This window comes from Perissodus microlepis, chromosome 3 (genome assembly GCF_051167445.1).
Source record: "Perissodus microlepis isolate ML-2025 ecotype Zambia chromosome 3, ASM5116744v1, whole genome shotgun sequence".
Lineage (NCBI taxonomy): Eukaryota > Metazoa > Chordata > Actinopteri > Cichliformes > Cichlidae > Perissodus > Perissodus microlepis.
The window spans coordinates 1,932,162-1,948,491 of record NC_140463.1 but is presented as its reverse complement, the minus strand read 5'-3'; the positions used below and the strand labels follow the sequence as shown (position 1 = coordinate 1,948,491).

Genomic DNA, 16,330 nt, shown 5'->3' with positions numbered 1-16,330 from the left:
GAATATTTTGATCCTTCAATTCTGTCAGTTTATTTCAACACTATTCAGTAACTTTTATTCAAATTCTACTTGGTCACTTAAATACTACATGTTGTCTTCATATTGCATACGGCTCAACAAAGTCTAGATCCTGGTTACCATAAAAATTTAATGGGTCTACAACAACTACCATCCTCCTATCTTTCTCCTGGTTGCAGCAGGGCTGGGAAATAACCCTGAAGTGATAGGTTGCCAGGCAGGGTACACCCCGGACAGCTGACCAGTCTATCAGATAGAAACAAACAGCCATTCACACTCACATTCATGGATAATTTAGAATCATCAATTAACCTAGCTCTAATAGCTACATGACTTTTCACTGTGGCAGGAAACCAGAACACCCAGAGAGAAACCACTGCAAACTAGCCAGACTGTGGACCTGCACCCAGGAGCTTCTTACTGTGGAGCAACAGCACCAACCAGCATGCCAACAATGTAGGAAATACAGGAAAGCTATGATTTCCTGTATTTGATGCAGAATTATTTTGTTCTTGCCCTTGACAGGTTAATCCACAATAAATAGCAATAGCATGCATGTGGTGTGTGTGTCGCTGTCTGCCTCTTATAACTCCAGTGATTTTCCTGTAGTTTGAAATCTTATGCGGTGTTGTGGATTCCGTGAGTTCAGCAGCCAACCACTCTTATTAGATCGTATCGTGTCATCTCAATGAGAACAAATTGAGTTGTTGGATTTCGTACAGAGCTTTAAAGCCTGAGGCAATTGTGTTAACGCACGCGAGATACTTACGTAAATCCAAGGGCTGGCCCCTTTTTTTTTCCAGTGTGTTCCTCCTTCAATTAAATCTCACTCACAACAATGTGGCGCTCCGAAATAAAACTCACACCGTTAATTCATCATTTTCACTCTGTACCACTGCTCCTTATCAGGCTGTGTGAAGCACAGTGAACAATTCAGTCGAGGCCTTGAGCCATAAACAGACATCACGCACAGACATTGTTTTCATAACCAAACTGCTCTAGACCCTGTCCCCTAAATCTACACAAACGCCCTCTGGGTGACATGAAATGCATTTAACCAATAAACAATCAATGGCTTCTTGTTGTTGTAACAGATTCTGTATTTGGATGTTTGTGTGCAGCATTTTGCGTGTCAGCATAAGCATTTATTAGTAAAGCATTCTTCATTGCAGCAGCGTGTGTGTGTGTATCACTCTTCATTGCAGCAGCGTGTGTGTGTGTGTATCACTCTTCATTGCACAAGCGTGTGCATGTGTGTGGGTGTGTGTGTGTTCTCAGTGAATTGAATCAGCATCTCGATTTGTGTGTGTGTGTCATTTCTCACTCAATCAACGAGTGCATATGTGTTCATATGTGTGTTTCTCTTCATTCTGAGTCAGTGCATGTAGATGTGTGTGTTTGTGTGTGTTTGTGTTCATCACTTTCCTGTTCTGGTGTTCTGGGTAAACCACGGCCTGAAGCGTGCCCTGGGGTCCTGCCCTCCTCCATTTCAGTCTGTTAGCATCCATTGGTGCTGCTGTTCAAAGTTCTGTCCATACTGGTTCTGGCCCCAATTGAGGCAGTCCTTTTCTCCAGTGTCCTGCATCTTCTCCTTGTCCAGCTCCTCCTTAACTTGACCCTTTTGCTTCTGTAGCTCTTTCAGGGCTTGCTCCTGCTGTTGGAGCTTCTTGTCAGGTTTGGCGACCTCCTGCTCCAGCAAGCTCCGGCCTGGTTTCAAGTCCTGTGTCTGGGACTCCAAGCCTGACTGATGGGTTCGATTAGCAGCCAGCTCCTCCTGAGCCATGCTCAGTTTCTGCTCTGATGCCTTGAGCTCTTACTGAGGGCAGAAACCTCAGAGTCTTTTCCGTACACGTCAGATTAAAGTCCATTGATGTTTTCCTTGCTTTGCTCCACGGCCTTCTGCAGCTCTGCTGTCCGGCTCTTCTCAGAGGTCAGCTCCTGGCCGAGCCCCGACACCTGTGCCTTCAGCTTATTTTCTTCTGGTGCTTTTGTCCATTCTGAGGTGCCTCCTGACCTCAGTTACTCCCCCTGTCTCTGGCACGCCCTTTTTGCTGCCCGATCATCCGTGTTGGTCAGTCACTGTCCTGCACAGTTTTAATGCAGAGTTGTTAAGGTCAGCATTCTTTTGCTCGCCCCCACTTTTCATCCGGGCTTAATGGGCGTCTCGTCAGAGCTCTGTCAGCTGAAGCTGTCTGGAGATCTCCCCCGTGTAGTGAAACGGGCCTTGGATTTAACGCTCTCCGTCTCCGCTGCATGAGATCGCTTTCCTGCAGCACTGTTGACATTTTCAGGTTGTTGTTGTGGGTCCAGCTGCTGTAGCGTTTGGTCAGGGTCACATCAAAGATGGTAGAGGAGAGAGCAAAGATGGTAGAGGGGAGAGCAGGAGTCCAGGTCAGCCTCGGCAAAGCAGCCTGTAATCAAGCATAAAGAGAAAAAACAAAAACAAAACAAAAACAGACGAACAGGAAAATGATGTTGTGTTGGCTGTGTTATTCAGAGAGGGGAGAAACACCGGGCCAGGCCCTGTGTCAGCCTTCTCTCCCCCTTTTTTTGTTTTTTCTCACTATATAATCAACTCATAACCCACCAAGCTGACAGGACAACACAGGTACATGTTAAAATTCTTAAAATCATGTTTAAAAGCCCAAAAAGGAATTTTCTTTCATTCAGTAATCACTTGTATTAATCAATCAGAAGAAAACATGTCACAATTTGAATCTTTTTACCACTAAATTTGTCGTGTCGTCACTGGTTGGTCAGACCAGTGTCTCTTTTTTGAAGTTAAGTTGTTGTCCTGCAACCCAGAGAGTTTATTTGTTAGTAGTGGATAAACTTTATCATTCAACAACAGGTGTATGTTAAGTTTCGCTGCTTTAACCTTGCTGGAAAATCTTCACGTGTTCATGAATGTGAGCTGTTTCTTCATTGCGTGTGTGTGCGTTTGTAGGTGGGTTAATTTAACTTTTTTCTCAAACGAGGCATTTCTCTAACACGTGCCTTTCTCATACATTTCTCTGGTTGTGTGTGTGTTTTTATTTTGTTTCCCAAATTTTGATTCCCCACCTTAAATAACAGCATTCCATGTCTACAGCCAGGAGTTAGAGCTTGCTTGTGAGATTCAGGGACACATGGTGCCAATAACAATTCAGTCAAAAACTTGCCTGCAAATTTCCAGTGATGGTAACCGATAACTGGAGGAGAAGATGTCCTTTAAGCTTCTTTTCAGGGTGGGGACAGAGTGAGGTCAAGCTGTAAACTTTTGAGCCAAAGCTTGGCCTGTCTGTCGTCCCAATTCTGTTTATGCTTTTGCCGCTGTACTCAGGTTTCCAGGTTGGGAGAAATCCACCTGTATTAACACACTAAAACATTTACTTAGTATTTCTTTTCTGAAAACATCCACTCGCTTCATCTGCCTAGATTTTACTCTCTCTCTCTCTCTCTCTCTCTCTCTCTCTCGGTGCATACTTCTCACAGTCTGGCCGTTGCCTTTTATGGGCATGCAGAGTTCCTGTCACACACACAGCTGAAATTCGTGCTTGATCACACCCTATATTATGATAACACCAACAGTAAATCAAATGTAACCGCTTATATTATTGGGCTGAACCAAGAGTCACTTTAAAAATCTTATAAATCCTGCTTCACACCACAAAACTGAAACAAATCACAGCTGTATTTATCACTCAGTCTTACTCTGCCGACTGAAGTGTCGGTCTAAATCATGCACGATTTGTCTTTTCTATATCAAAACTCAGCCAGACATCAAACATTCACCCTAGTCATTCAAAACCTTATTTGTAATATTATAATCAGCAAAATCAGCGTCTTATTTACAGGTCTTTAACAGTATTTGCAAATCATAATTATAACACGCTAAACAGGAAGCAAAAGTCCTCTGTGCGCTTCACAGCAGCCACCTCATTTGCATGTTCACACACCGTCTAAAAATAGCTCGCAGCGCTGCAGCGCGCTCTCGTCACACACAGTCTCACACACAGCTCTATTATTTTATATTACAAAGACGTCTTATATTTACAATCACTGTCAGGCCTGGCAGATTTAGCGCCTACACAATTTTGACAAATTTAAGTTAACGGGTCCAACCGAAGAAAGTCCAACTTTTTTGTGATCAATTAACCAGTATCAGCCTCGAACTGTATCTGGCCTCATCTCTAAAGTCCCTAACTCAATTTAAAAGTGTCCAAAAAAGCGCAGATACCGTTCAACACAGTAAGGAGCCTCGAACTCCTAGCTTATTCCAGGATGCCCCGTACCCCACAGTTAAGCCAAACTGAACTAACCCTGTTCGCCGACAGGTCAAGGTCGCGCGTCCACGGCCAGGAGGGAGCGTAACCTCCGGGCTATGCGCTTCTTAGCAGCCTCGAACTGCCGTCCTGTAATAATTTATAACACTTTGAAACAACAGTCAAGCCTCCAAAACAAGAGTATGACTGAAGCGGGTGCAACCTAGTGGTCAATGGAGCCTCGGACTCACAAAAATGACCAATTCCCTACCAAACTTAGCAGCCTCGAACTGCATTAGATTCTCAGCAGCCTCGAACTGCATTTATTTCTCAGCAGCCTCGAACTGCATTTATTTCTCAGCAGCCTCGAACTGCATTTATTTCTCAGCAGCCTCGAACTGCTTCAACTCATGAGATTTTTGCTCATCAAAATCAAAACAGACATTCACCAGTACTTTCAGTGAGTAGACTTTAATTTTATCATGTCCAATTTGGCACACTTTGGAAATAATTCAACAGGTAGTGCCTTACCTTTGTATAAGCCGGCTTATGCCCACTCACGTCAGACCACTGGCTCGTGCCTGTCCGTTCGACAACCTCGGACCGTCCAAACCTCCAAAATTCCACCCCAATACCACAGGACGAGCCCCCAAACTGTTACGGATTCAAATATTGGGGATGGATACAAGAGGAAAAACCACAATAACAACACTGGCCCGGCCGGGTTGAGTCAAACGATGATTTTAATGATCACACGCGTGGGAGATGGACACCGTACGCAGACAGCATCAGATCTCAAAATGGTGGAGCATTGATCAAACTCTTATAGCCTCTAGTGGCCCCCACCTAATCATAAAAGCCTAAACATTCACATTCTTTCTCTCACACAGTCCCTAAGCTACAACCTGTTACAACCTCCCTGTTTATCTGCTCCTGCTGAGATGGGGCAGAAAACTCCAGTATGTTCTGTTCTCTTCTAATCAGACAAATAAGGCGATGACTTCCTACAGACAGTATTTCTCATAACTCAGCAGTATAATGCATCATAAAACAATATCATTCATTCACAATAAACCAGCAGTCTAATGTAATGCAACTCAGCTTAACAAATGCAATAGTTATCACCTTCTTCTAATTCAGGAGAATAATGCAAACTAAAACTACATAATAATTCACCATCTTTAATTAAGGGTCTAACATGGCATAAAATAATATTATAATCTGACAAAGGCAATGCGAATATTATATTTTTCATTATTTTTACCCTATCTGAGTTATTGTGTTGAAGTATGGGGGAATACATATGTGACTAATATAAAACCATTATACTTCTTACCAGTGTAGGGGCTAATGCGTTATTAAGTAACGCATTACAGTAACTACGTTATTATTGTGATAACGAGCACGGTAACTAGTTATTATGCCAAAATCAGAAACGCGTTAATCGTTACTGGGATTTAGATAGGGTAATTCTTCGTTACTTCGTGTGTTGCGTCAGACTTACCTCGGAAATCGGAACACGGGCCTGGGAATGATGTCACACTCGAGTAAACGGCATTCTGGTTAGCCTCGTCAGAGAAGTCGGGATTCCAATATGGCAATGCCCTCGAAAACTGTTGTTTTGCTAGCCCTCAAAAAAACAAATCACTACTAAACACATATGCAGCCATAGCTGGACTCAGTGGGCCGATGGTGATTTTTCGTTTTTATGGGCCGATGTTTTTTTTTCTTTTTTTCCCGTTACGGTATAAATAAATGAAAGGTGGTGGATTGACCAGATGCTGGCAGATGTGTAAAAATAACTCAATTGTTTGGTGGTGACTATGGCGGAGCTTCCACGGATTGAGTAACATTAGCAAGTGGTGGAGGCCAGCAGGTGAATGAGGGAAAGGGGAGGCAGGAGGAGGAGAGACCCGAGGCGGCCGCCGGTCCAAGGGTCAGGTTAACTGAACTTCAGGTAAGAAGTTATGAACTGCGTACTAGCTAGCATGACGGAGTTTATATACTGCTGGGTGGGTGCTATGATGTTACTGATTTTGAACTTTATTTTATTCATAAGGTTAGTTATCAGAGTTGCCAACCGTCCCCTAAAAAACAGAATTGTCTGGTATTCAGGGAAAAGATTATGCGTTTTGTATTGAGGTGAAAAGGAACGCATTTTGTCCCGTACTTAAGCTAGAATGAAAAAAGACACAAAGATGGTGTTATTTTGTGTCTTTACGCTGTCAGCTGCCTCTTCTTCACTCATTCTCTTCCCCTCCTTCTCCTGTTGCTACTTCCAGTGTTGGGCAAGTTACTTTGAAGAAGTAATTAATTATAGTTACTAGTTACTTCTTCAAAAAAAGTAACTGAGTTAGTAACTGAGTTACAATATTCTAAAAGTAATTAATTACTTGAAAAGTAACTATTGCGTTACTTTAAAAAAGACGTTTAACCCTCTGGGGTCCAGGGTATAATTGGCCATTTTTAACTACTTCTGATGTTTCCTCCACATTTCACCTTTAAAAACTATTTACTTTGCCTTGTTTGGTATCATGCTTTTCAGCACAACCTCACGTGTCTGAATTTACAGTCATGTTTTCATTTTGACAAACTGTATTAACACAATTGATCTAAAATCAGACAAAAAACATAAAATCAGAGTAGAAAAAGTTATATTTTGTTACTGTAACAACCACAAACATGTTTAATGAATCATATTTCATAACTTTAAATGCAAATATAAATTGTCAATTTTAAAATCCTATGCACAAGTTTTGCAAACAAAGTTATTTGCATCCATTTACCTTTTACCTTGATTTTTTAAATAACCATTTCAAACTATTTACAGAACAATCAGCTGTTCTTCAATAAGATGTCACACAAATTATTTGTGCCACTGCAAAAACATAATTTCTGTCCACTATAAAGGAGAACATCACAGCCTGATACCTGCAGGTCTGACAGCAGCAGGTGTATCGCTGCTGTTTCTACCTGGAGACAGCAGTCGCCTCATTGTTCTGACACACAACACAAAACTATCACAACACTACACACTAACTACACAAGACAACACATTAACTACACACAAATCTCTCACATCTCAAAACTCGCTCTCTCTTTTTCTGCTCGCTCTCTCTCTCTCGCAGTCACTCCTAAAACTTCGTTTTTTTCTCTCATAAGCAGAGAGGTCTCGCTGCGCTGTCCTTAGACAGTAAATATGACGTAACTATTGAGGAAAAACAGGCGTATATATTGTTTATCATGACTCTGGTTTTACATGGCCTATCAACACAGTTTATAAACTGGTATATATCACCTTGTTGCTTTGTCATCTTGAAGTGGTCATGTGATTGGCTTACCATGACTACTTTATTCTTCCTCAGTCAAACAGCAGAACTCATGCGATTGTTTTGCCTCCTGAGCTCCAGGTGTTGTGCTAGACAGTGCTCGTGATCACCGTCCGCAGAGCGCGCAGCTGCTTAAAGCTGTAGCGTCCAGATTACTTACAGCTACTTCCTGCAGCTGATATAAGATGCGGTAAACTGAACACAGCTTCAACCGTCTGTTTGTTGAAAAAATAACGGACTGCATTTTCTTGTTAGTAACAGTAACGGCGTTGTAACAATAGGAATAGTAATTAGTTAGATTACTCATTACTGAAAAAAGTAATGCCGCTAGTAATGCCGTTAGTAACGCCGTTACTTGTAAAGCCGTTATTCCCATCACTGGTCACGATACTGACGTCCTGACTGCTGATCAGCTGATCGGTCCTTTCATGGTTTATCAGTGGACAAAGAAACTTGATAACTTGATTTAGTTTGGACAATCCACCAATCACAGAGCTCCATGAGAGACATTACAGTAACTACATTCACCAGCAGAGCTCTGATCGCGCTACTCTCCACGACCACTAGATGTCTCCACACTCTGTGCTGACTCCGATGAATGATCAGAGCTGCTGAGCCTGTTTGCAGACCGAGGAGGAGCTCCTGGTGATCCGTGTGGGACTAAAAAGCTCTGATGACGTCCATCCAGCAGCTGATAACAGGGACATTTGGTGCCATGTCAGAGCTGCACAGCCAATCATCAGTTTGGCTCTTTAGTTTGAAGAGTTCAAAGCAGCAGCAGAGAATCTAAAGTGTGTCACACAGCACCAAGTTTCCTTTGGTCACATATGAAATGTGAGTCAGAGCTTCAGCTACACAACAACAACACACACCGCAGCTGATTGTAACATGAGCTCATCTGAAAGCCACGTAGAAGAATCCAGTGATTTGAAAGTTGCTGCTTTGGATTGTTAGTTTGATCTGAATCAGAATCCAGTGTTTGATGGAAATCTCCTCCTGAAACAATGAACCAGGTTAAAATACTTTAAATCAGTGCAGATGTATAATGTAATTTAACATGTTGATAATGGCTGTAGTGGGCTTGTAATGTAAATGTGTTGTGATTAAATGTGACATTAATGGTGACGCTGCATAAACCTGATAAAACAGTTCTATTAGTGGGTCTGTGTGATCAGCATCAGTGGGTTAAGGTGAGGCCTTGACTAGTAGAACGTCATGTTGGTGTATGACAACACATGAGCCAACATCAGACTCCGAGCGCAATAATAAAGATGTTAGTTGTTTTTGAGCCCCTGTATTAAAAGTAGATCCAGTTTAAAGTCAGCTTGAGTTTGATGTCTTTATGTCAAAGCTGCTCATGATGTTGAGCTGCTGATGGAATAAAAACAGTGAAAAATCTCCTCAATATAAAAGCATGTAGTCCAGACTTAAATGTAGCCTATTGTTAGCTGAGGTCCACACACAGTGTTTGACAGTGTAAACTGTGTGAAAGAGCTGCTGGTGGAGCTCACATAAATGCACATTAGTAATGGTCCAGCAGTACAACAGCTAATATGTGAATGATTCCACTGTGAAAGTTTCACATGAAGTGTGGGTAACATGCAATAATGATTGCGCTAACATGAGATCTAAACCCAGACTGAACAGCTGGCTGAGGACATTTATAATCTGACCTCACATAAATACACATTCATCAATGAATTATTGTCAAGTTTATCATCTGCAGTCTCTCATGTAGAGTCCACTCTGCTCCACCTCAGTCTGCAGCTCCGCCTCCTCAGCCCTGAGCCCGTCTGATTGGCTGCTCTGCTCTCACTTCTCTCTGTATTTTACGGTGGCCCCTAGAGACAAAGCACGTACAAACTCCAAAACACTTACAAACTCCAAAACACATGCAAAATCCAAAACAAATGCAAACTCCAAAACACTTACTAAATCCAAAACACTTACAAACTCCAAAACACATGCAAACTCCAAAACACTTACAAAATCCAAAACACTTACAAAATCCAAAACAAATGCAAACTCCAAAACACTTACAAAATCCAAAACACTTACAAAATCCAAAACACATGCAAACTCCAAAACACTTACAAAATCCAAAACACTTACAAACTCCAAAACACATGCAAACTCCAAAACACTTACAAAATCCAAAACACGTACAAAATTCAAAACAAATGCAAACTCCAAAACACATGCAAACTGTGTTTTGACCTCCAGAGGGCGACAAATCAGCACAGACAGAGAGCTCCATTCAAACTTTGCTGCCATCAGTAATAATTCTTCAAATATAATCATCACTGTTTGAGCAGTTATGATATCAGGGACAATCTAGACATGTGTGACAATACTGAACATGTCACATGACACACCTTAAACATCATGTGATCCACTCTCAGTCTGCACTTTCATTCATGACTTCAACAGGTTGAAATGAGCTTTAAAGAATCAATTCGATGTTGAAATATTTAATTTATTTATTTAGGACAGTGCATGTTAATGAATATAAATGTAAAAAAATTACATGAATGTAAACATACCAGATTATAGCCAAGGGCTAATTTCCATCTGTTGTCCATAAACATAAAAAATAGAGATAATAATTGATAAAAAATTCATAATAAAAACTCAATCACCAAACTCACACATACACACCATTCTGTTCCCAAATAAAACATTAAAACCAGGCTCCCACAAACGTGTCCTCCTTCTCCCTGGATTTGAAGGACAGGTGGGCCCACCCTATCCCAGGATGCATTGCAGCGTGGTGGTGGAACATATATTTGGGTCCAGAGATGGAGCAGCGCTCTCTCTCTTTCAGTCTGTGTTTTGTTTGAGTCTGGCTTCAGTCTAATTTAGCAGCTGTGACATCAGAGATTGTAGGGGAGGAACAGCCACACCCACAGGTGAGTTTCCCACCCAGAAACAGAGCGTGAACATCACCTCTGTCTGCGCTGTGTTGGTCACCAGCTTTGTTCTGGGCTTTTAAGTGGAGGGTGGAGCTTGTGAGTGATGGAAGCTGAGAGCTGTGTTTGCACATGCTCAGTGTGACAGGATGTTGGCTGCTGTGTTTGCACATGCTCAGTGTGACAGGATGTTGGCTGCTGTGTTTGCACATGCTCAGTGTGAGAGGATGTTGGCTGCTGTGTTTGCACATGCTCAGTTTGACAGGATGTTGGCTGCTGTGTTTGCACATGCTCAGTGTGACAGAATGGTGGCTGCTGTGAAAGCTGAATGCTCTCGGGTTAGAAGTGATGTCACACATTAGGATGACTGTGCTCGCTCTCTGTCAGAGTACCAGGGCCTTGCTTTGACCACATGACTCTCCACTTTATTAGGTACAGCTTCCTAACACAGGCTCAGGCTACGTCCACACGTACACGGGTATTTTTGAAAACGGAGATTTTCCATTTTCGTTTTAAAAAATAATCCCGTCCACACGTAAACGCAGAAATGAAGGAAAACGCTGCTAGGAACATGCCAAAGCAACAGGTGGTGATATATTCCTAACCGTGTAGAAATGTTGGCCAATCAGAAGTCTAGAAATCTCGGTGGGAAATAGTAAACAAAGATGGGGCATAGAAGCAGAACCGAGTCGTTTGTGTGGAGGGACAGTAACTGTGTGTGTATATGTAAGCATTTAAACACTGCAGAGAGTACAATTAACAGTATTGTAGAAATTCATTTCACCGAAACAATAACGCAGCGCACAGTGTGATTTGTCAAGTACTTTCCTTATACAGGGAGTGCAGAATTATTAGGCAAGTTGTATTTTTGAGGAATAATTTTATTATTGAACAACAACCATGTTCTCAATGAACCCAAAAAACTCATTAATATCAAAGCTGAATGTTTTTGGAAGTAGTTTTTAGTTTGTTTTTAGTTTTAGCTATTTTAGGGGGATGTCTGTGTGTGCAGGTGACTATTACTGTGCATAATTATTAGGCAACTTAACAAAAAACAAACATATACCCATTTCAATTATTTATTTTTACCAGTGAAACCAATATAACATCTCCACATTCACAAATATACATTTCTGACATTCAAAAACAAAACAAAAACAAATCAGCGACCAATATAGCCACCTTTCTTTGCAAGGACACTCAAAAGCCTGCCATCCATGGATTCTGTCAGTGTTTTGATCTGTTCACCATCAACATTGCGTGCAGCAGCAACCACAGCCTCCCAGACACTGTTCAGAGAGGTGTACTGTTTTCCCTCCTTGTAAATCTCACATTTGATGATGGACCACAGGTTCTCAATGGGGTTCAGATCAGGTGAACAAGGTGGCCATGTCATTAGTTTTTCTTCTTTTATACCCTTTCTTGCCAGCCACGCTGTGGAGTACTTGGATGCGTGTGATGGAGCATTGTCCTGCATGAAAACATGTTTTTCTTGAAGGATGCAGACTTCTTCCTGTACCACTGCTTGAAGAAGGTGTCTTCCAGAAACTGGCAGTAGGACTGGGAGTTGAGCTTTACTCCATCCTCAACCCGAATAGGTCCCACAAGCTCATCGTTGATGATACCAGCCCAAACCAGTACTCCACCTCCACCTTGCTGGCGTCTGAGTCGGAATGGAGCTCTCTGTCCTTTACCAATCCAGCCACGGGCCCATCCATCTGGCCCATCAAGACTCACTCTCATTTCATCAGTCCATAAAACCTTAGAAAAATCAGTCTTGAGATATTTCTTGGCCCAGTCTTGACGTTTCAGCTTGTGTGTCTTGTTCAGTGGTGGTCGTCTTTCAGCCTTTCTTACCTTGGCCATGTCTCTGAGTATTGCACACCTTGTGCTTTTGGGCACTCCAGTGATGTTGCAGCTCTGAAATATGGCCAAACTGGTGGCAAGTGGCATCTTGGCAGCTGCACGCTTGACTTTTCTCAGTTCATGGGCAGTTATTTTGCGCCTTGGTTTTTCCACACGCTTCTTGCGACCCTGTTGACTATTTTGAATGAAACGCTTGATTGTTCGATGATCACGCTTCAGAAGCTTTGCAATTTTGAGACTGCTGCATCCCTCTGCAAGATATCTCACTATTTTTGACTTTTCTGAGCCTGTCAAGTCCTTCTTTTGACCCATTTTGCCAAAGGAAAGGAAGTTGCCTAATAATTATGCACACCTGATATAGGGTGTTGATGTCATTAGACCACACCCCTTCTCATTACAGAGATGCACATCACCTAATATGCTTAATTGGTAGTAGGCTTTCGAGCCTATACAGCTTGGAGTAAGACAACATGCATGAAGAGGATGATGTGGACAAAATACTTATTTCCCTAATAATTCTGCACTCCCTGTAAAGCACAAATCTAGTTAAAAGCCAGTCTAAATACATGAGTCTTAAGATGATGACTGATACTACGCTAGGTACGCAGACATAAAATATTTATAGTATTTATTCTCTAAGGCCAACTTCAAGTCTGCTATGTTTCTGAAACTCAGCAAATCACATTAGTACCCTTAGCTGCTAGCTTCTTGAACTTGGGAGACTGGAGTCCACTTATCAATCTCAAGGCCAGATTAATTTAAGTTGTATTTCTTTTCTATATTACTCCTTGTAGATTGGAGTAAACAACAAACAAAGATGAAGCTGTTGTGGGTTGTGATGCTCTCAGTCAGCACAGTGTTTGCCACTGCTGATGATGAGAAGAAGGAGAACATTGGGACTGTGATTGGGATTGATCTGGGGACAACATACTCTTGGTAAGTCACTTCAGACTCTTTAAATAACGACACAATACCACTGTGGAATATAATGGGATTCAAATTGAAATCAAGCTGTGCTCTTGCAGTGTTGGAGTGTTCAAGAACGGACTTGTGGAGATTATTGCCAATGACCAGGGAAACCGAATCACCCCCTCCTACGTGGCCTTCACCAGTGAAGGTGAGCGTCTGATTGGTGATGCTGCTAAGAATCAGCTGACCTCTAACCCTGAGAACACCATTTTTGATGCCAAGAGGCTGATTGGTCGCACATGGGATGACTGGGTTGTGCAGCAGGACATCAAGTACCTGCCCTTCAAGGTGAGCTTGTTACCTGAAAGTAAAACTTGTAGTTGTTGGTTTCTTGGGTCACGCTTGAATAAAATTCTTGTTAAATTAATATTGGTGTGTATTCCTATAAAGGTTACTGAGAAGAAGAGCAAGCCCCATATCCATGTTGACATTGGTGGTGGCCAGATAAAGACCTTTGCTCCTGAGGAGGTCTGTGCTATGGTGCTGACTAAGATGAAGGAGACTGCTGAGGCTTACCTGGGCAAGAGGGTACAAAAGTGTCAGATATTCTAAATCAGTGAAAATGCAAATCTTAATTGAATGGTGTATCATCAAATCCAACTTAATCCTTTTTCCTCAGGTTACACATGCTGTGGTCACTGTCCCCACCTACTTCAATGATGCCCAGCGCCAGTCCACTAAGGATGCTGGTACCATTGCTGGTCTGAATGTTTTGCAAATCATCAATGAGGCGTAAGCATACAGTCCAAATAAATTTGATCATCTGCAATTTGAAACTGTAAAAAATGTCCCTGCCCTCCCTCTGAACAATAAGTTCTCACTGTATTCTTTAGAACTGCTGCTGGTATTGCTTATGGCCTTGACAAGAAGGATGAAGAGAAGAACATTCTTGTCTTCGATCTGGGCGGTGGCAGCTTTGATGTTTCTATTCTGACCATTGACAATGGTGTGTTCGAAGTGGTGGCCACCAATGGTGACACTCATCTGGGAGGTGAGGACTTTGACCAGCGTGTCATGGAGCACTAATCAAGCTGTACAAGAAGAAGATTGGCAAAGATGTGCGCAAAGACAACCGTACTGTGCAGAAGCTGCGCCGTGAGGTCGAGAAGGCCAAGAGGGCGCTGTCTGCCCACCACCAAGCCCAAATTGAGATCGAGTCCTTCTTTAAGGGAGAAGACTTCTCTGAGACCCTGACTCGTGCCAAGTTTGAGGAGCTGAACATGGTAAGATATTCATTTGGTTCTGAAAATATAGTATATCAAACCCTATTGGAGAAGTGGTTGAACAAGCTTTTTAACTTGTATGTTCTTTAAAATCCAGGACCTGTTCCATTCCACCATGAAGCCTGTACAGAAGGTGCTGGAAGATGCTGACTTGAAGAAGCCTGACATTGATGAGATTGTCCTGGTTGGAGGCTCCACCAGTATCCCCAAAATCCAGCAGCTGGTGAAGGAGTTCTTCAATGACAAAGAGCCATGTAGAGGCATCAACCCTGATGAGGCTGTGGCATATGGAGCTGCTGTGCAGGCTGGCGTGCTTTCTGGAGAGGTGGACACTGGTGAGTCATGATTAAGGGGCGACCGTGGCTCAGGGGGTCGGGAAGCGTATCTGTAACCGGAAGGTCGCCGGTTCGATCCCCGGGCTCTCTGTCCTGGTCGTTGTGTCCTTGGGCAAGACACTTTACCCTACCGCCTACTGGTGTTGGCCAGAGGGGCCGATGGCGCGATATGGCAGCCTCGCTTCTGTCAGTCTGTCCCAGGGCAGCTGTAGCTACAACTGTAGCTGCCTCCACCAGTGTGTGAATTATGATTCTTAGAAATATTTTATTAAATAAGATTGAGCTTTCAAATCTGATCCTGTTTACTAAACCTTTTCCTTCACTTGCAGGTAATGCGGTTCTTCTGGATGTGTGCCCCATGACCCTTGGGATTGAGACTGTTGGAGGAGCAATGACCAAGCTGATCTCCAGGAATACCGTGGTGCCCACCAAACAAGCCCAGAAGTTTACCACAGCTTCTGATAGCCAGTCTACTGTCACCATCAAAGTCTATGAAGGTAAGAGTTTTGATATTGTTCTTTAAAGCTGACAAATTGTGTTTTTATTAAAAGAATCAAATGACAAGAAACACATGACAGTGAAATTAAATGTTCCACAAGTCTAATTGTGACTGGGTTTTTTTTCTGTTTTAGGTGAGCATCCTTTGACCAAAGACAACCATCTCCTGGGTACCTTTGACCTGACTGGCATCGTCCCTGCTCCCAGTGGTGTACCTGAGATTGAAGTCACCTTTCAGAATGATGTCAACAGCATTCTGCATGTCACAGCTGAGGACAAGGCCACAGGCAACAAGAACAAGATCACAACTGACCGGAACTGGCTAACGCCTGAGGACATCGAGCACATGGTGAACGACGCCAAGCGCTTTGCTGAGGAAGACAAGAAGCTGAAGGAGAGGATCGATGCTCACAATGAGCTGGAGGGCTACGCATACTCACTGAAGAATCAGATTGGCAACAAGGAGAAGCTTGGTGGCAAGCTGTCAGATTTTGATAAGGAGTCCATTGAGAAAGCAGTGGAGGAGAAGATTAAGTGGTTGGAGTCCCACCAAGATGCTGACCTGGACGACTCCCAGGCCAAGAGGAAGGAGCTTGAGGAGGTGGTTCAGGGCATTATCAGCAAGCTCTATGGTAGTGCAGGTGGTCCACCACCAGAGGGCAGTGAGCAAGATGAGAAGGATGAGTTGTATGCAGACCTGAAGTCTTGTGGCCCCTTGGCACTCTGGCATGTTGGTGTACACAATGGACTGATGGGACTCAAATTGTGAGAGGAGTGGTCAGGAAGGGGCTGACAATAACAAATGACCATACTGAATTTCCTGAAAGGCTTTAAAATAAGTTTCAGTGTGTGAGACCTGTTCTCTTCACATATATATCCCACATAGCAGACAGGTCTGGCCCGGATCTGGTATCAAGCCGGTACTGCTGGCTGACTTCT

The 16,330-nt window shown here is 42.8% G+C and overlaps 1 pseudogene; it reads left to right on the top strand.

Moving 5' to 3' along the window:
* The first annotated feature begins 13,183 nt into the window (after positions 1–13,183).
* On the top strand, positions 13,184–16,160 carry LOC146389390 (endoplasmic reticulum chaperone BiP-like; annotated as a pseudogene).
* Positions 16,161–16,330: the final 170 nt, after the last annotated feature.